Source organism: Trachemys scripta, chromosome 3 (assembly GCF_013100865.1).
Source record: "Trachemys scripta elegans isolate TJP31775 chromosome 3, CAS_Tse_1.0, whole genome shotgun sequence".
Classification (NCBI taxonomy): Eukaryota; Metazoa; Chordata; order Testudines; family Emydidae; genus Trachemys; species Trachemys scripta.
The window spans coordinates 32,003,718-32,023,802 of NC_048300.1; the positions used below are offsets into that span (position 1 = coordinate 32,003,718).

At 41.8% G+C, this 20,085-nt stretch overlaps 1 protein-coding gene and 1 long non-coding RNA gene across 2 annotated transcripts in view; one reads left to right on the forward strand and one right to left on the reverse strand.

Moving 5' to 3' along the window:
• LOC117874354 overlaps positions 1 to 5,842 on the reverse strand; it is a 37,638-nt gene extending 31,796 nt beyond the window's left edge. Inside the window, exon 1 of the long non-coding RNA XR_004644958.1 lies at positions 5,530 to 5,842. This is a non-coding gene — a long non-coding RNA (uncharacterized LOC117874354). The remainder of the gene's footprint in view (positions 1 to 5,529) is intronic.
• Positions 5,843 to 5,960: 118 nt separating this feature from the next.
• The window catches only part of SPTBN1 (spectrin beta, non-erythrocytic 1), a 196,511-nt gene continuing 182,386 nt past the window's right edge, over positions 5,961 to 20,085 (forward strand). The window contains exon 1 of the mRNA XM_034764396.1: positions 5,961 to 6,093. The gene's annotated coding sequence lies outside the window, so the exon portion shown is untranslated. The remainder of the gene's footprint in view (positions 6,094 to 20,085) is intronic.

Genomic DNA, 20,085 nt, shown 5'->3' on the forward strand with positions numbered 1-20,085 from the left:
TTGGTCATTAGTTCTTTGAATTATTATTCCTGATGACTGCGGTAAAAGCAATGCTTCAGAGTCTGGACCAAAATTTGGGAAGCTTTAACCATGTAAAACAAATCAACAGACTAAAAGGGGATGTATGCAACAAGTACTTGAACATGTGGTTATCATGTTATAATAACATCATTATTTAGGGTCAGATTCTTCAGATCTTAATGGTGCAAAACTCCCATTAAGCTGACGGGGAATTTTGCTTTGTCAAACATTGTAAAATTTAGTAGGGCTGTTAAGCGGTTAAAAAAAATTAATCTCGATTAATCACGCAATTTAAAAAATTAATCTTGATTAATTGTGTGATTATTTGCACTATTAAACAATAACAGAATATCATTTATTTAAATATTTTTGGATGTTTTCTACCTATGCAAATATACTAATTTCAATTACAATACAGAATACAAAGTGTACAGTGATCACTTTATATTTTTGATTACAAGTATTTGCACTGTAAAAAAAAAAAACAGAAGAAATAGTATTTTTCAATTCACCTAATACAAGTACTGTAGTGCAAACTCTTTATCATGGAAGTTGAACTTACAAATGTAGAATTATGTACAAAAAAACTGCACTCAAAAATAAAACAAGGCAAACTTTTAGAGCCCGCAAGTCCACTCAGTACTCTTTCTTGTTCTGCCAATCGCTCAGACAAAAAAGTTTTTGTTTACATTAGCAGGAGATAATACTGCCCACTTCTTGTTTACAATGTCACCTGAAAATCAGAACGGGCATTCTCATGGCACTGTTGTAGTCGGGGTTGCAAGATATTTAAGTGCCAGATGCGCTAAAGATTCATATATCCCTCCATGCTTCAACTATCGTTCCAGAGGACATGCGTCCATGCTGATGACGGGTTCTTCTTGATAGTAATCCAAAGCAGTGTAGATCGACGCATGTTCATTTTCATTATCTGAGTCAGATGCCACCAGCAGAAGGTTGATTTTCTTTTTTGGTGGTTCGGGTTCTGTAGTTTCCGCATCGGAGAGTTGCTCTTTTAAGACTTCTGAAAGCACCTCATCCCTCTCAGATTTTGGAAGGCACTTCAGATTCTTAAACCTTGGGTTGAGTGCTGTAGTTATCTTTAGAAATCTCACATTGGTACCTTCTTTGCATTTTGTGAAATCTGCAGTGAAAGTGTTCTTAAAATGAACAACATGTGCTGGGTCATCATCTGAGACTGCTATAACATGAAATATATGGCAGAATACGGGTAAAACAGAGGAGGAGGCATATAATTCTCCCCCAGGGAGTTCAGTCACAAATGTAATTAATGAATTATTTTTTTTTAAATGAACGTCATCAGCATGGAAGCATGTTCTCTGGAATGGTGGCTGAAGCATGAAGGGGCATACAAATGTTTAGCATATCTGGCATGTAAATAAATACTTTGCAATGCCAGCTACAAAAGTGCCATGCAAATACTTGTTCTCACTTTCTGGTGACACTGTAAACAAGAAGAGAGCATTATCTCCTGTAAATGTAAACAAACTTGTTTGTCTTAGCGACTGGCTGAACAAGAAGTAGGACTGAGTGGACTTGTAAGCCCTGAAGTTTTACATTGTTCTGGTTTTGAGTGCAGTTATGTAACAATACAAAATGTACCTTTTATAAGTTCCACTTTCACGATAAAGAGATTGCACTACAGTATTTGTATGAGGTGAACTGAAAAATACTATTTTTTGTTTATCATTTTTACAGTGCAAATATTTGTAATAAAAATAATTGAAATCACAGTGTATATTACAACACAATTGATATGGCTACTTCCACCTTTTCATGTTCTGTATGTATATATATCTCCTTACTATATGTTCCATTCTATGCATCTGAAGAAGTGGGCTGTAGCCCACAAAAGCTTATGCTCAAATAAATTTCTTAGTCTCTATGGTGTCACAAGTACTCCTGTTCTTTTTGTGAATACAAACTAACATGGCTGCTACTCTGAAACACAGAATACAATATACATGAAAATGTAGAAAAACATCCAAAATATTTAATAAATTTAAATTGGTAGTCTATTTTTAACAGTGCAATTAAAATTGTGAGTAATCCCAATTTTTGTAATCTCGATTAATTTTTTTTTAGTTAATCGTGTGAGTTAACTGATTAATAGACAGCCCTAAAATTTAGTCCTTATATTGAAGGAAATATGGATTGGGAAGCTCTCTCTTCTGTTCAACTTTTTACACTGAGTCAGATTCTGTCAACCTTACTCAGCTTGACTAGCATTTTACTCGGCAGGTATTCCATCTGATTTCAGTGGGACTAGGTGGGGGATGAGGTTCTATTTGGCATGCAGAAAGGTGGCAAAACTTAATTCTTAAACTGTACAGTTTATTTCACTTTATTTCCTTTCACTATATATGTAAACTTCTAAAATGCTCTTTGTTCCATGTGACCTATTCTTTTTCATAATGGTCAGCAGGTTGTGAGCTAAGATTACTGCTTTTTATGCACAATAGGATCATTTTATTGTTACCTCATCTTCCCCTTTGCCTATTTTATACATCTGTTGTGTCTTGTCGCACAGTCGGCTTGTCAAATCTCTGGGACAGGGATGATCTCACTACGTGTTTGTACACTTCATATCATAACAAGGCTCTTGGGTTGCCAACTTTCTGATTGCAGAAAACCAAACACCCCTGCCCCATGCCTTCTCTGAGTCCCTGACCCTACCCCGCCCCTTCTCCAAGGCCCCACCCCTGCTCACACCATCCCCCCTCCCTCTGTCGCTCATTTTCAGCTTGCTGGGGCAGGGATTTGGGTACGGGTCGGGGTGCGGGCTCTGGGCGGCACTTACCTCAGGCACCTCCCAGAAGTGGCTGGCATATCCCTCTGGCTCCTAGGTGGAGAGGCAGCCAAGGGGCCCTGCACACTTTCCCGGTCTGCAGGTGCCACCGCTGCAGGTCCCATTGGCTGTGGTTCCCAGCCAATGGAAGCTGCAGGGGTGGCGCTTAGGGTGGTGCTTAGGCTGCAGGCAGGGGCAGCGCACAGAGCCCTCCTGACTCCACTTGCACCTAGGAGGTGGAGGTGTGATGGGAGCTGCCACCTGATGTGTCAAGACTACTTCTGCCCCTGCTTCCCTGCCTTGTCAGCTTAGGACTTCAGACTAGCAAGTCTGGCTCAAACCAGGCAGGGCAGTGCTGCAAACCCAGACCCAGGTGTGAATCACATCCCCTAACAGCTGTAGGCTTACCTGAAAGCAGCTAACAGAAGTGTTCTTGTCTTTGATACTCAGATGCCCAACTCCCAATGGGGTCTAAACCCAAATAAATCCATTTTATCCTATATAAAGCTTATATAGGGTAAACTCATAAATTGTTCACCCTCTATAACACTGATAGAGAGATGCACGGCTGTTTACCCACCCAGGTATTAATACATACTCCAGATTAATTAATAAGTAAAAAGTAATTTTATTAAATACAGAAAGTAGGATTTAAGTGGTTTCAAGTAGTAACAGACAGAACAAAGTAAGTCACCAAGCAAAATAAAATAAAACATGCAAATTTATGTCTAATCAAGCTGAATACAGATAATCTCACCCTTAGAGACTGGATATCTTCCAGGCCTGGGCACAATTCTTTCCCCTGGTACAGCTCTTGTTCCAGCTCAGGTGGTAGCTAGGGGATTCCTCATGATGGCTCTCCCCGTTGTTCCATTCCACCCATTTATATATCTTTTGCATAAGGCGGGAATCCTTTGTCCCTCTCTGGGTTCCCACTCCCTCCTTCTCAATGGAAAGACATCACATTAAAGATGGATTCCAGTTCAGGTGACATGACATGTCACTGTAAGACCCAAAGCCTTCATTCCTCCCAGCCTGACTCACAGGAAGGCTTGCTTGCAAACAGAGCCATCCACAGTCAATTGTCTTGGTTGATGGGCGCCATCAAGATTCCAAACCACCTTTAATGGCCCACACTTTGCATAATTACAATAGGCCCTCAGAGTTATATTTCATATTTCTAGTTTCAGATACAAGAGTGATACATTTATACAAATAGGATGACCACACTCAGTAGATAATAAACTTTGTAATGATGCCTTACAAGAGACATTGGAATATGCTTAATGCAAAGTTACATTATATTCGCTCATTAGCATATATTTATAAAATCATACAGAGTGCAACATCACAGGAGGGACACGTTGGCCTCTTCCAGGAGCTGTGTGGAGCCAGCTGCTGTGGCCAACCAGACTTTTAGCGGCTCAGTCAACAGCACTAACCAGAGCCACCAGGGTCCCTTTTTGACTGAGCGTTCTGGTCAAAAACCAGATGCTTGGCAACCCTACAAGGCTCTCACCCCTGACATGCTACTGTGCTGTAAATAAAAATACTTAGTTCTGATATAGTACTCTAGTTGTTGTTTTAAAATATTCCTGTCTCACCAGAGTTCCTTCCCCACATTGTCTGTGGGGCAGGGCCCAGCGCTCCCCCTGCTCTGCGGGGATAGCCAGGTATTTTTCCCACTCCACTTCCACTCCTAAGAGGCTCAGCCCTCCAGCTGGGCCTGGATAGTCCACTCTTCTGGGGTTGGAAATGAACAGAACAAAAGAGTAATTAATACAAGTGAATCATCCCCAAACTGGGTAAAAGAAGCTCTCTTCCTTCAGCGGGTGTTCAGCAGGCTGCAGTCCTAAGCTGAGTTCACAAGTAAATAGGAGGGTTTAGTCCCCACCCTGGGAGAGTCAGTCTCAGGTCTTCCCTTCTTTCCGGAAGAGGCCATTGGGCAGTGGTCCTCCCAGGTGCTCCTGCCTTCAGCTAACCCCCTCTCCAAGCACTGAGGACTGAATTCAGCTCTCCTCTCATGTCTGCCTGAGCCCAGAACCCTTTTATGCTCCTCCCTCCATTTCTGACCTCTCTTACAGGAGTGATGGGGCAGGGCCAGCTAAGCCCCCAGTGGCTTGTTAACCCTGTGTTGCCCAGCATGGGGGTTGCATGTCCCCTCACACACCTTTCAAGGAAAATGATGGCCAGCTTGTCCCATGCCAGGAGGCTTAGTGGTTTAAGATAATGTAATTTCTGTTTGGTTCAGACAATTAAACTCCTTCCAATTGTGGCAGAATTGGTGAGATCTGAACACACATCTCCCGAGATACAAGTGCTTGCACAAAGTCGCTGTGCTCCCAGTCCCTCCGCTAACCACTTGCCCAATACAAAAACAAATACCACAGGCTGATGCTCTGGCTGCAGGTAAGGAAATTCACCACCACCATCACAAACCTGGGTAAGATGCATACCTACCACCCAGCAGTGAGGTTTGCGAAATTGCAACTTTCCTTGCCTGAGTCCACAGAGTGTAAGCCCTACATGCCAAAGCATCTCACTGAAGAAAAAAAAAAAGCATCCTTGTGGCACCTTAGAGGCTAACACATTTATTTGGGCCACAAGGACTCCTCCTTGTTTTTGCTGATACAGACTAACACTCTGAAATTGTCACTGAAAATCAGTGTCCCCTGTTGCAATGGCGCTAATTAAATTACCTTTAAATTCCCGGTGACCTCAGCCATTGCGAGGGAGGCCAATGCACAACCTGTGCCTCGGAGCAGCAGCCCCACGCCTTCTCGCTCTGCCTCCATGTCAGGCAGGTTGTGAGATATGTTCGTGTGCCCTGTTCTGCTTGCATCACCTCGCGGCTCACAAGGAAGGAGAGGGAGGCCCGGACACTCGGGTGCGGTGCGTGTCACGCAGCCAGCGCTGCAGCAGCGGGGCTTGCGGTTCCGCTTGGCCCAGTGCAGGGCGCTGGATTTGCTGGGGAGGGGCAGCGAGAGAGGCGGGCGCTTGCGTTCCCACCCCCTGCCCGCCTGAGCGAGCGCGGGGCGGTGGTGTGCGCGCGCTCTCCCCGCCCCCTGGCTCCCGGCTCAGCGCAGCTGTCGCTGTGCAGGCGGAGGGGGCAGGCTGCGGATTCCTCCAGTCACTCCCTTTCGCTCCAGCCACTGCCCGGAGCTGCCAGCTCCGGCCACCGCTGCTGCATCTCCCCCCCGCTCACCGCTGCGGAGCGGAGCCCTGAGCTTCCCGGGACGGGAGCGGCTCCCCAGCCAGGAGAGGTAGGGGCTCTCGGTGCGTGCGGACAACATGGCACAGCCATGATCGACTCCCCCGGCCCCCAGTAAGAGTCCTGCCCCCTCCCCACAGGCAGCAGGGAGGCATGGCAAAGGCCGGAGGTCGGGGGAATGTCACCCCCCCATCGGGAAGAGCACAAGGAGGGGACAGTAAGGCTGGGAAGGGGAAGTGTGTGCATCTGATGGTGATATCCCATCTCCTAGAACTGGAAGGGACCTTGAAAGGTCATCGAGTCCAGCCCCGTGCCTTCACTAGCAGGACCAAGTACTGATTTTGCCCCAGATCCCCAAGTGGCCCCTCAAGGATTGAACTCACAACCCTGGGGGGTGGGGGACTGCAGAGAAAGGAGGCGACGGCCTCTGGTGCACCCAGCTGAGTCTCCCTCTGCAGAGAGAGGGGAGTGAAAGGCTTTTCCCCTACCGGGGCGGGGGGACGAGGCCGTGGGCTTGCCAGCCCGGCTAGAGATGGTCGGTGTGGGTGCGGGCTGCGCGCACCCAGCACCATAACAGGCTCCATCATTATATTGCAGTAGGATTATTGTGCCTCCTCCTCGGGCACTCACGCTGTCTGGTTTGTGCGTGGACAAGGGGGTGAATGGTCCAGCAGCAAACTGGGCAACGACGGGGGGAGCGGATGACAGCAGGTGGCTTAAAACCCCCACCCCACCCCAAATCCCCGACCGTGGGAGCCTGACATAGGTGGCTGCCTGTAACGGTACTGGGGATGCAAACAGGCGTGGTCGGGAACTAGCTGGGCTGCTGCTGCCTCTCCCCCGCCGCCCTTCTGTCTTCTCTGGAGGAGACCGGTCAATTTCCCCTCGCTCCTTCCCTCCCCCCAGTACTTCAACAGGTTTGTCTTTTAGGGTTAGATGTGGATCTTCCAGGTTCCCTCTGTTGGTATAATTGGCATCTTCCTTACGTATTGGTTAGATTGCGGTAAAAGTGCCTTTCCAGACAATGAAACCTAATCAGATTTGAATTTATCTGTGAGAAATGATAGGGAGGCGTTTGCTCTGTTGCAGTATTTATATTTGGGAACTATGTGTGTGTAAATCATGCCTGCGTTATTTATTGTTATGGTTTTCCCTTTCCTTTATGCCTGAGGAGAAATGATGCAGCACAATGCAGTGATCTGACAACCTTTATTCGGGTCTTTCCGGCTACATTTTGCATGATTCCCTTATGCACTGTCAAAACCCCACCCAACAGGAAATCGAGATTGCGTTTGTCCCGGGGAAAAAAACAATCACGGCCCTATCATTCTCATGCCTTTTATGTTGGTTGTTTGTGACTCCGATCAGTGTGTCGTGGAGGTGCAGATGGCAATTGGGCGTTTAGGGTGTGTGTGTGTGTGTTTGCTTGCTCTTGGTCTCTGTAATGAAGGGGGAGTTATGCGATTGCAGTTCTGCAGCTCTAATGCGGTCTGATGGAGTCCAGCCTGCAGCTGTGGAACATTAATCTGATACTACAAAAGTAGCAGCATTAGGGAGGGGTTAGAGGAAGAATGTTATTGTAAATGAGAGGAAACGGTGTACATTTATATTGTACGAGATAGGCACCTACTGTTCATGCACCATTTAAACGCAGACTGTATGTAAATCAGATGGATATAGTCAAACTGGTTGTTGATATTAAGTGCCCTTTCACATTATGCGGGAGAGCACGTTAGACCACCTGGTATTTCTTTACCTTATACCTGAAAGGTATTTGTGCTGTCATCACCCTTAAATCTTTAAATTCTCATACTGTACTTTGCAAAACACTAACATTTAGTGATCTAAAAATATTTTCTGCTCTTTGAAACGAATTGCACTCCAATCTCTATTTAATTGAAATCTACAGTCATGGTCTGTTTTTTTGCAATTTCATTAGTCTCTGTTCAGATTGTTACACTATTCTGTTGTTTATATTTACAGAAGAAACATTTGTTTTATTTGGAGTGTTTAAATTCTGACTTTTAAATGATTAGCCATATAAAGTTCCAACTTATTGGTTATGAGGCTTTGGCTTAATTTTTTTAATAGGCTGAAAGTTTTATGGACCTGAAATGCCTGTATTACTGAAGTGAACACATAACTAAAAAGGCATAATGCATGGACTTAAATTAATTGTCTTCCAGATCAACAGAGTAGTTTGATGTCTACAGGCCTGTTGTAACAAAACAAAAAACAACAAAAACAAAAACACAAAAAAAGGGGGGGGAAGCAAACTTCTGCCAAATGTTGCAAGACTGCAGTATCTCTGAAAAAATCCATCTTTCATAGCAGTGGAAAGTGGCATTTTAAATGATTATTTTAAAGTCCTCTTGATTTTAAACATAGATCCTTTGATTTTGAAGTACACGAAACATTAATCTATTATAAGACTTAACTTTTACGCAAAAATGGAGTGAGCAAAAAAATGGAGTGAGCAATTGAATATAACATAAATTCCATTCCAGTCCTCTAGTTCTGAGGAAATGTGTATCCTTACAGTAAGAAGAGTGGGGCGGGAGGAACAGAAGAGATTTCTTTCTAGATAATGTCTACAGAAGATTCTATGCTTTCATCATGAGCTTGTCCATAGACATAGATTTTGAATTATCAATATCAAAAGAAAAATTCCTGTAAATGAAAAATAAAACTACCAAGGTTTGAGATTTCTTGAAACATTATGTACAAAGGTTTGTTGATAGAATTGTGGCTATTATGAAGCCTGTTCATTGAGCTAGGTGACTGATTTTTTGATTATTTCTGGCCTGTGAGTGAAATCATGTGTTGCATAAAGACATACTGGAAACATTATTCCCAATAGTCTTGAAGATTATCTAGGCAGTTGGTGTTTATTACTTTATTAAAGAAATATCAGCAGTGTGGAAGCATCACAGGAAACTTAGCCATTTTGATTTGTCAGCCAGTGTGCAAAACTTCCAGCCAGAAAAAGGACTTGAATATACTGTGAAGCCTCTAGAGCAGTCATATTTACCATTGTGGGCTGCATCCACACAATATATATACTAGCTGTATGGGCCTGAGGATGTCACATGGGCTGCAACTGTGTGCTGATTGGGCCAAAAGTGGCCCACGGGCTGAGAATCACTGCTCTAGAGTGAAAGATGTAAGTTTATGATGGTAATGGTGATAAAGAGCAGTAGGTGGCCAAAGAATTAGTTTCTTTTACTAAATTCACTTCTACTTTTCAACAGTTTAGTTGTCAAGATGGTTGACTTTTCTGGAGAAAATTTGCAAAAATGGTTGTTGTGATTCCAGTGTGACAGCAATTCTTGGTGATTAGTGTTTGGTGGTTACTGTGTCACAACTGATACTAGGAAGACACTAAATAAAATGAATAAACTATAGTATTTTTGCGATATTAAACTACAGTTTATTTTCATAATGTAACAAAGTTGGTACTAAATCTGGTAGTAGAATAGTAGCATTTTTGCATCTTGCTGTAGAACAAGTTCAGTGAAGTAACTTGTATATGGTAAAAAGTAAAGCTTTTGATGGAACATAAATTAGTAGTTATGTGTCAAAGTATTGTAGAATCCTATTTCAGCTATAGTGTGGGATGAATCCAGAAAACCTTGCGATTACTATGTGCCTGCTCCCAAGGATGGACCAGACTGACGATGAAACATTCGTGCTCACACTGGTCATGTTGTACACAAACCAAAGCACTACCGCATGATCTAATTTAAGGCCTACCTGCCTTTAAATTGGACATATACGCTCAAAAGAAATGTGGTGAAAGCCCTTTTTTCATATAAATACTTATAGAACTAAGTCTCTTTTATCAGGGGCCTCCACAATGCTCACTGACATTACATAGGCCTGGGGAAGTATTTTATATGGGTCAGTGTGACATGAGTAGGGCCCTACCAAATTCATGGTCCATTTTTGTAAGTTTCATAGTGGTAGCATTTTAAAAAATCTTGAATTTCACAGTTTCAGATATTTATCTTAAATTTCATGGTGTTATAACAAAACATGAATATGTATTTTAAAAAGGCAAAATATAAACATGTAAACCCCTTAAGACTGTTTCTCAAACTGGGGGTCCGGACCCAAAAGGGGGTCACAAGGTGATTGTAGAGGGAGTCACAGTATGGCATGAGAGAGCTGGGTGCCCAGCTCTGAAGGCAGTACCACCGCCAGCAGCAGCATGGGAGTAAGGGTGGCATACTTTGATACCCCTGCCACCCACAATAGCTTTGTGACCCTCTTTTGGGTCGGGACCCCCAGATTGAGAAACGCTGTGCATTTTTGTTTACTTTTTACCTTATAGTATAGGGTACTTCTATAGTACATAGTAAAAATACACAAAAGACCAGATTTCACGGGGAGACCAGATTTCATGGTCCATGACACGTTTTTCATGGCCGTGAATTTGATAGGGCCCTAGACATAAGACATTCACCTCTTTGTGAGTGCCTCCAGTTGGATGGGTCTGGTGCTGCAGTCTTTTTTTCTTCTGGCACCCCCTAGAAGTTGTCAGCCTCATTAGGCAGGTCTTCAGTGGCTCAGTCCTCCAGCCAAGTCACACAGTTGATATGAATGAACCCCTTCCAGGGTAGGGAAAGTCCAGCAAAACTATTTGTCCTCACCAGGGTCTTCTGCCCTGTCTCTGGGCGTTTACATCCCAACCGTCACTCAGACTTCTAAGCAAGCCTTGTCTCCTTTTCAGGGCCTTACGCCGCTTTCGCAGGGGCTGGTGTGGGTGCAGAAAAGGACCTGGAGATTACAGTGGCCGAGAAGCTGGATATGAGTCAGCAGTGTGGCCTTGTTGCCAAGAAGGCCAATGGCATATTGGGCTGCATTAGTAGAAGCATTGCCAGCAGATCGAGGGAAGTGATTATTCCCCTCTATTCGGCACTGGTGAGGCCACATCTGGAGTATTGTGTCCAGTTTTGGGCCCCCCACTACAGAAAGGATGTGGACAAATTGGAGAGAGTCCAGCGGAGGACAATGAAAATGATCAGGGTGCTGGGGCACATGACTTACAAGAAGAGGCTGAGGGAACTGGGCTTGTTTAGTCTGCAGAAGAGAAGAGTGAGGGGGGATTTGATAGCAGCCTTCAACTACCTGAAGGGGGGTTCCAAAGAGGATGGAGCTCAGCTGTTCTCAGTGGTACCAGATGACAGAACAAGGAGCAATGGTCTCAAGTTGCAGTGGGGGAGGTCTAGGTTGGCTATTAGGAAAAACTATTTCATTAGGAGGGTGGTGAAGCACTGGAATGGGTTACCTAGCGAAGTGTGGAATCTTTATTCTTAGAGGTTTTTAAGGCCTGGCTTGACAAAGCCCTGGCTGGAATGATTTAGTTGGTGTTGGTCCTGCTTTGAGCAGGGGGTTGGACTAGATGACCTCCTGAGGTCTCTTCCAACCCATATCTTCTATGATTTTACTCGGGCCCTCCTACTTCTCCAGGTACCAATCCAGGGACCCTATAAACAGCAGCCATGTATCACTGCCTCCAGTTTGCTCTGCTATTACCTGGGCCTTTTTCCACGTAGCCCCTTTCTCTTCACCTGTTACCTTAGGGTTACAATTCTCAGGTCCAGCAAATGCAGCCCATTGAACTCCTTTGGCCAGCACAGAGCACCCATCATTGACTCTCTGGTCTCATCCAGGAACTGACCTGTTCAGGCCCTGCGTCTCCTTTTAGCTGAGCCTGCTGGCCTCTGATTGGCTGTGTATGTGCAGCCATTCTAGGCAAGCCTGGAGGACATACCTTCACTGCTCCTTTCCTGGTGTGGGGAGGGGTAGGACCATCGGGCCTTCAGCAGGCGGCCTCAAAGGGCCTGGGACACCCTGTCACCATCAAGTTACATGAATATACATGTGTGCAGTTTGATCATTTGTACAAAGTATTGTAATTCATTTGTGGGGAGCCTGTGCTACACAGCTCAAATGAAACCATTTATTTATTCAGATTTGTGGGTATTACACACAAATTAAAAGCCGGTACAGTAGTTTACCAATGGCCCAAACATCTTCCAAATCTAAGTCCCAGGCAGTCTCTGGCCCCCAGACTCTCCACTCCATAATTGTGGGAAAACCTTTGCAAAAAGTTGTTGTATTTTGGGATCAGTTGGACCAAAGTGAGGAGCCAATTCTGGAGCTGATGTATTGCCCCAGATAGTGCCCTATACCTGTCCTATTCCCATTTAAACCAGTGAGCTGTACACGAGAGCAACACAGATAGTCACAACTGTTGCAATATTTCCTGTGGAGAAAGGCAACCTTTTAGGGCCTGATCACTGTGCAATCAATGGGAATTTTCCCTACAGTACCCATGACTCAAATGATCAGGGATATTTTTAAAGTCAAAACCAACCCATAGGTCTCCTCCTGTTCCTAAATAACAGCAATGGGAGCTTTGCCTCTGATGTAGATAGGAGCATTACCCAGATGTGTAGCTCTGTCTAGGCCCAGCTTGACTAGATTTGACATCAACAGTTAAACCAGGACTGACTTTGGCCCATTGGTTTTAAAGTTTATTTGACAATCTAATGCCATCTCCTTGTTTTTGTTGTAGATTTATCAATTCACTTTAAAAATCCTCTTGTGGTTGTTTGTAATCCCTATATAACAATCAACGGTTGCCTCATGAGGAGAGTGCTAGACTCTGAAGGTGGAGTGTATGTACTATCTACTGTTACACAGGTAGAATCAACTTTCTGCAGATATGCTGCACCAAAGATGACCTTATCCTGTGTTAATTTTGTTTCAAATATGATTTTAATTTGTCAGAGTTTATTACAACTCTTTTAAATGATCTGTTGTGAATTTATTTTTCTAATGAACATGGATACTGTGTAGCAGCAATTGCTTCTGGACCTAACAAAGTTTTACTTTTCTTTAATGAAAAGTAGCGTTACATAGATTTCACACATGCAAAATTTTTATTATGCATAGCTATATCCCATCTGATTTACATAACATCATTCTTGTTGCTGTTTAACTCATCCTATGAATTTAAGTAGTCTAATCTTTTTAACAATTTTGTTGAGCTTTGGCTATTTTTAATTTATAGTTAAGTGCTAGAATGAATTGCTCCTGTCAAATCCCCATAGAAAATGCATAGTTTTGCTGCAGAAAATCCTATGTACAATTAAGAAATGGTTGAGTTTATAGCAAACATTTTTAGGTTTTTTTACCACAGGTTGAGAAGGTGGATTTTTGATGTGTGTTTGTCTGAAAGAGCGTGATTTCTATATGGCATTTAATATACGCTATAGGAAAAAGATCTACAGTCATATGTAATCTTTGCAGTCCATTGGTGTCTAGCTTACTGTGCGCAATGACAAATTAAGGCTGAAGAGTAACTTGAGCTGTGTTCTTTTAGCGCCATTGACTGTTTTTCTCTGACCATTCCCCCTTATTAGTAATTTTTTCTTGCACTGATGTCCTTTCAGATGTTTCTGCGTTTATGTACCTTTTGTTTTCCTTCCATAATTTTCTTATCTTCCACACAAATTTAGATTTTCCTTAAGATCTCTATATTTTTTCATTGTACACAGGACTTCTTTTGACTTGTAACAATTGTCACTAGACTGGAATGCCTTATGCTAGTTTATAGTCACTTTTTTCATTAACTCCTTTGGAAATGTGTCAAGCATTGGAACTTTTATTTAAAACATATATTAGTTTGACTTGTTCAGCAATCTTGGCACATCAAGAAAACAGCATGAACTGAACAAAAGGGCCACTCTGTGTGAAAAATTTAGGCCAACAAATGCTAATTCACACCTGTCAGCTACCACAAATAGATTAGTGGCTAATACCAATTATGCCATTGAACCAGAAGAGGTGTGCCATTAATCTGCAGTTCAGAGACACTAACTGCACTGCAATCAATCTGTTCACAGGTAAATTTTCCAAATTAAGTGGATTTTCCATTTACTAGGGCCCTAGTAGATCTGAAAAAACTGCCTGGGTGCAAAGTTTATCTGGTCAGATCCTGGAGCTACACCTGTTTATACCAGCTGAGGATCTGGCTTGCCATCCACAAAGCATAATCACCATTTGTTCTGTAGAAGATATTAAGCTCTGGTAATGTGGGATTTGCCTCCTGTTCTGCCCCACATAGCCCAAAGCTCTGGGCAAGAATGTTCTCAGCTCTCATCTTTGTTTATATAGTGTTTTTTTCAGTTGTAACCTGAAAGAGAAAATCCTAACCCCAGCCCATGGAGAGGGTTTCTTCTTCACCCTCAGTAGGAAAAGAGATGGATAAAGAAAAGTTAGAAAAATAAAAATGAATAGAAGCCAATTCAGCTGTCAAATATGCCAGTTTTAACATGATATAACTCTATTAACTTCAATAGTGCTAAAAGTGATTTATGCTGATATAAGAGGATAAGACTGAGTCCTACTCAGGGATTGTCAGACAGAGATCTACTGAGTAACTAAACTAGTTTATTTTAGGATTTATGCAGCATATTCATATTTTAAAGTAGAATATGCAGTTCTGGAAGAACAGTTTATGACTGATGAATCAGTGGAAGGGATGATCAAAAGTGGAAATATTTATTGGAATTTTTTTTTAAAAAAAGGTCTCCCTCTGTCTCTTCATATTCCAGACAAACTAAATAACAGACTGGTTAATATATTTGTTTAATGTTGATACATAAAGTCCATTGATAACAGGGCTTTCTGTATGGCATTTACGTCTATGTGCACCATCTGTTAGGTAAATCTTGTAGAAAGCAGTTGGAGTACATTGATGTGCAGCTCCTACATAGGAATAAGTCACAATTTAAGACCTGATCTTGTGAAGTATTGAACATCCTCAATTCTCATTGACTTCAGTCCCAACTTCCCATTGACAAAACGGGTCAGAGAACTTCCCATTGTTTTCACAGGGGATTGAGAGTACCTCAGCACCTCACAGGATGTATTCAGCACCTGGCAAGATTGATACCCCAAACAATATTACTGTCCCTTGTCAATGGTAGAGATATTTACCTGTACAATGCACTCTGAAGTACATTTCAGGTTCTTCGACAAAAAATGAACTAGTGTCATATGGTAAATTTAGACCCATCTGTACTTCCTATTACAGCAAAGATGCTGACATTCGCTAGTGAGTTAATGTTCCCATCATATTAACTATTTTGTATTTCTTTGAGGAGGGAGCTTAATTGTCTTAATCACCACTGGGTGGGTTCTACTGTAGTATGTTACAAATCACCTGCTTTATGACACTTGTTTCTTACTGCCATGTTGGTAAAGTGGAACCTTGTTTATAAGATGATGATAGACCTAAATATGCCAGCTTCCTACAGCACTAACTTCCTACCAGAAAAAACTTAGATTGACTAAATATGCCTAAAAACTTAATTAGAATGGGCTAATTTATTATCATTGTGGCCATTAATGTAGAGTAGGAAATATAGTTTTTATAAAACTTGATTGAATTTTTATTTTTTCCAGCTGTAAAATGTAATTTTGTTAGTGCAGCGATGCACACTGCAAACATTCCATTTAATTATGGCAAGTGATTCCTTTATTTTTACATTAGAAGTCAAAGAGAGCTATGGAGGCTCAACACCTCACCTTGAATATGAAGACACTTATTTGGGTGCTTTAATATAGGTTTAGGTGCCTGACTTCATGCATCCATGTTTGAAAATGTTATATGTAGCCTGAAGTAATTGAGACTTGTTTCACAAGGACTGTCTCTGACTTTTCTTTCAATAAACAAATACACCTCTACCCCGATATAACGCAACCCGGTATAACACAAATTCGGATATAACGCGGTAAAGCAGCACTCCAGGGGGGGCGGGGCTGCGCACTCCGGTGGATCAAAGCAAGTTCGATATAACACGGTTTCACCTATAACACAGTAAGATTTTTTGGCTCCTGAGGACAGCGTTATATCGAGGTAGAGGTGTGTCTAATAAATGTATTTAAAAATCTATTGTCAGTGTCTGCAGAGGGAATGCCGTGCAGCAGTGTGTAGTTGTGGAGCAGGTATTCTGCTTAAGTATGCATTTATAGCAACAAGTGGAATACGGCATGAGGTTAACCGTTCTAGTTCTTGAAGAAAGCAGTTTTTGCCTTGACTAGTAAAAAGAAGAAGAACAGGAGTACTTGTGGCACCTTAGAGACTAACAAATTTATTAGAGCATAAGCTTTCGTGGACTACATATATAGCATATATGCATCCGAAGAAGTGGGCTGTAGTCCACGAAAGCTTATGCTCTAATAAATTTGTTAGTCTCTAAGGTGCCACAAGTACTCCTGTTCTTCTTTTTGCGGATACAGACTAACACGGCTGCTACTCTGAAACTTGACTAGTAAGTTATTGATTGCAGTGGTTTTGGAAGGGCACATTGGATCTGAGGGGCTCTAATGGAAATCTAGTGGGTGTTTTAATACTGAATTCAAGAGGATCATTAGCAGGTGCTGAGCCCTTTATCAAAAGCCAGTATCCTCCAGTAGACAGGGCGCTGGAGTGGAAGCCAGGAGATCTGGGTTTGGTTTGTAGCTCTCCCACTGACTTACTGTGTGACCCTGCACAAATCAGGCCAAAGTTTTCACAAGTAACTGTTGATTTTGGATGTTTCTGTTTTTGGGTGCCCAACATTAGATGTCTTAAAGGGGCCTGATTTTTTTCCAAAATGCTGAGTACCCACCCTCTGAAAATTAGATGTCAAGTTGGGCTATTAGAATCACTATTTGCTCTTCAAAGTCCTGGCCTTAACCTGCTGTGCTTCATTTTCACTTGAAGATAATGATACTTTCCCTTGTTTGTAAATTGCTTTGAGATCTATGTATGCTAAGTGCTAATTGTCATTTTCACAAGGATGATGATACTGATGCTTATTACAATTTTTTTTGTTTCTATGCTGAAATAATTAAATTAACTCGCATTGGGTTTATTTTATAATTTAAAATACTGTAATTTGCTGGGTATAATAAAGCTCACTGTAAAATTCCCATTTACAACAAACAGTTTTGACCATTTCACAGTATCCTCCTTTTGGAGTAAAATATTCTTATTGTCATAGTAAGCACATTTACAAAACCATATTCTCAGGTGGTATAAATCAGTATCTGATTTCAATGGAGCTAAGCTTATTTATACAAGTTGAAGATCTGGCCCAGAGCCTATAACTTAATGTTAAAACATTTGTTGGAATCTATTTTAATTATGGTCTTTATAACTTGGACTTTCGGAGGAGCTTGTTCCAAATGTTTTTCTCATTTGTAGGCTAAGATTGTGCAAAGTGACCTCATGCTAGTAAGGGTGGGTCAGTTATAATGTGGAAAAATCTTAGTCAATGTGTCTTAGAGATAAGTGGTACTGAATCCCAACTAGAGCTGTGCATTAAATACTGGAATGTGTTGGAGACGTGCCAGCAGTTTGGAAGCAGGACTGTGTGACAAGTACTAATGCAATCACACTATACCTTAAAATAGTACCCTGGATAACAAAAGATCGGGAAAGTTGTCACTTTACCTCATTTTAGCACAAATTCATTCCTTAAAATAGATTAGAGAATGAGTATATATTTTTTCTAATTTATGCTCTGTTTGCTTTTTATAATTTACAGGTCCTCAAAAACCTTTAACACGGCAGAATTGCATTGCAGGAAAGAAGGAAAATAACTATAACTTTAACACTGGGGCACAAGTCCTTGATTAGGCAAAACAATCAACCGATACCTGAGTAAGGACTAAATAAGGATCTAAACCTTTGCTAGGAACTAGTGTGGTTTTTTCAAATTTGTCTTCATCTGTAAGCAAGTATTGAGGCAGAGATAAGTCAGTCACACTGGCACAGAGTGACATGGAGGCAGGATTTGGACTCAAAATTCTGGATGTGAGCAAGCAATATTTGAATATTTAAAATGAATATTGGTTTACCACCAAGCTTTGTTCAACAGTAAAAATAAGTTTATAGAATTTTCAGCTCCATGTCAAATTTGTCAACAGAACAGTTTGATCCTGCATTTTATTCCTTGGCATAAATGTTTTAAAAACTTAAAACCTGTGATGCCTAAAGTAGTTTGTTATGGAAAGAGGATGAGTTTGCTTCTAAATGGGCACTAGGGAGAAAACAAACGTTGGGGGGGGGGCTGCTCTTTTGGAACAGCTTGTGCTATAGAGCCAGTATGTGGTTCTGGTTAGCGTTGGTGAGAATCAGCTGTAGAAAAGCATGGAATGAACCAACCATTCTCTTAACACATATTTGTGTTACTGTGGGGACCAAAACAAGAAACACTGTAATAGGAAGAGGAGAGTGGAAATAAAATGGAACAGTGAGGATACAGAATGAAAAATACATATGTAAATTGTGACCTTTGGATTTGTGCAGGTCTCAGGACTAAAAATCTGAGTTGCATTTTTTTTGAAATGACACGGCTTACTTCATTTGGGGAAAATATACAGCACTTTTGATCTTGTTTCATATTTGGAATCAAGGCGACAGCTCTGGCTGAAAAGGAAGGGCCTGCTCCTTCATTTTGTTCACCCGCATTGAAATTCTGGTCCCAGGACAACGGTCCTTTTGAGCTGGGCTCAGGACAGGACTCAAGTGTTGGGAAGTGGCAAAAATGGCTTTACACCACCCTTGTGCTCCCACCAGTGGTGGTGCTTTTTTTAGGGTGGGGGTTTCATTCAGCATGTAGTGTAACTTACAGAACCCTCAGGGCTGCTTTAAGTAATGCTAGCTGGTAACAACCCCCTAAGGGTCATTGCAGAAGCCAGGCATAGGTTGGAGCAACAGTGGCACTATGACTATGCCTTCTCACCTCCAATGCTGGTTCTTGGAGGGGGTGTAGTCTACCAGCTACACCAGTTCTGCACTACCTGGGGATTCCCCAATCCCAGCTGGCCAGCTAAAATAGCTTTAAGGATTTGTATTGTTGGAGTGTTGCTAAGCATCATTGTTACGTTTGTATAAAACGACTATAGTGGAATGGAGAATCAAATTCAAAAATTTCACTCTGAGTTTCACTGAACTTTCCATTTTCCCAGTCTTGTGGTCTTTCAGAAATTACATTATTTAAAAAGCTATTTGAGTCATGACTAATAAAATATTAGGTGGCACTGAGTTAAAGGAGCAAGTAAATGATGGTAGTGGATTATTTTCAGAGAGATACTTCAAAGGTATGTTTAGCCAAACAAGGATAACATAAATTCTGGGTAAATGAAGCATACGCCGAAGAGGATTAAACATATTTGACCCCGGCAGGTATTTAAATAACACCAATACAATAAAGAATATCTGCTAGTTATTAATGAAAGTCTCAGCTGGATTCTTAAATTTATTTAGTCATGGAAGAAAAGAATGATGTTAAACCTAATGTTAATAGGTAGCCTAGTTGCGGTGGAGTGATTTTTCTTTTCCTGCTGGGCTTAAAAAATGAATTGGACAGATCTTCAGCTGGTATTAATCTACATTGCTCCACTGAAGTCAGTGAAGCAATGCTGATTTCACCAGCTAAGCATCTGGCCTGAGATTTTTAATTCTCTTGGTATAAAAAATGCAAATGACTTTATTTGGGATGCACATTGATCAGTTAAATTTTTAACCAGTGTAAATAATCTGAATCAGGAGAGGAAAGATTTGTTAACAAAAGTGTCCATAAATCACTCTTGTAGATGATGATAACCTCTGTATGGAGAGGTTTGAGTGACACAGAGCTCTTATCTGTGTTTTGAGTCTAAAACAAATAATCCTAAAGTGTAGTAAATCCTGTGTTGGATTATGCTACTGAAGTATGTGAAACAAAGATCAGCACTGATATATCTTAGAGAAGAAATAGATTCTCAAGATGCTTGCTTAGGTAATACTTTATGGTGACAGGGCAATGTAAAACTAGGAGTTTAAATTGCTTTTACCACCATTTTCTTTTAAACAAGCAGATGAGACATTATGGAAATCTAAGGAGCTGCTCACTAAAATGGAACTGACAGGTGAGGACCACATGGACATACCAACAGTAGGTGGAGCAGTGAGTTGGTGCATGATACGCCAGCCATT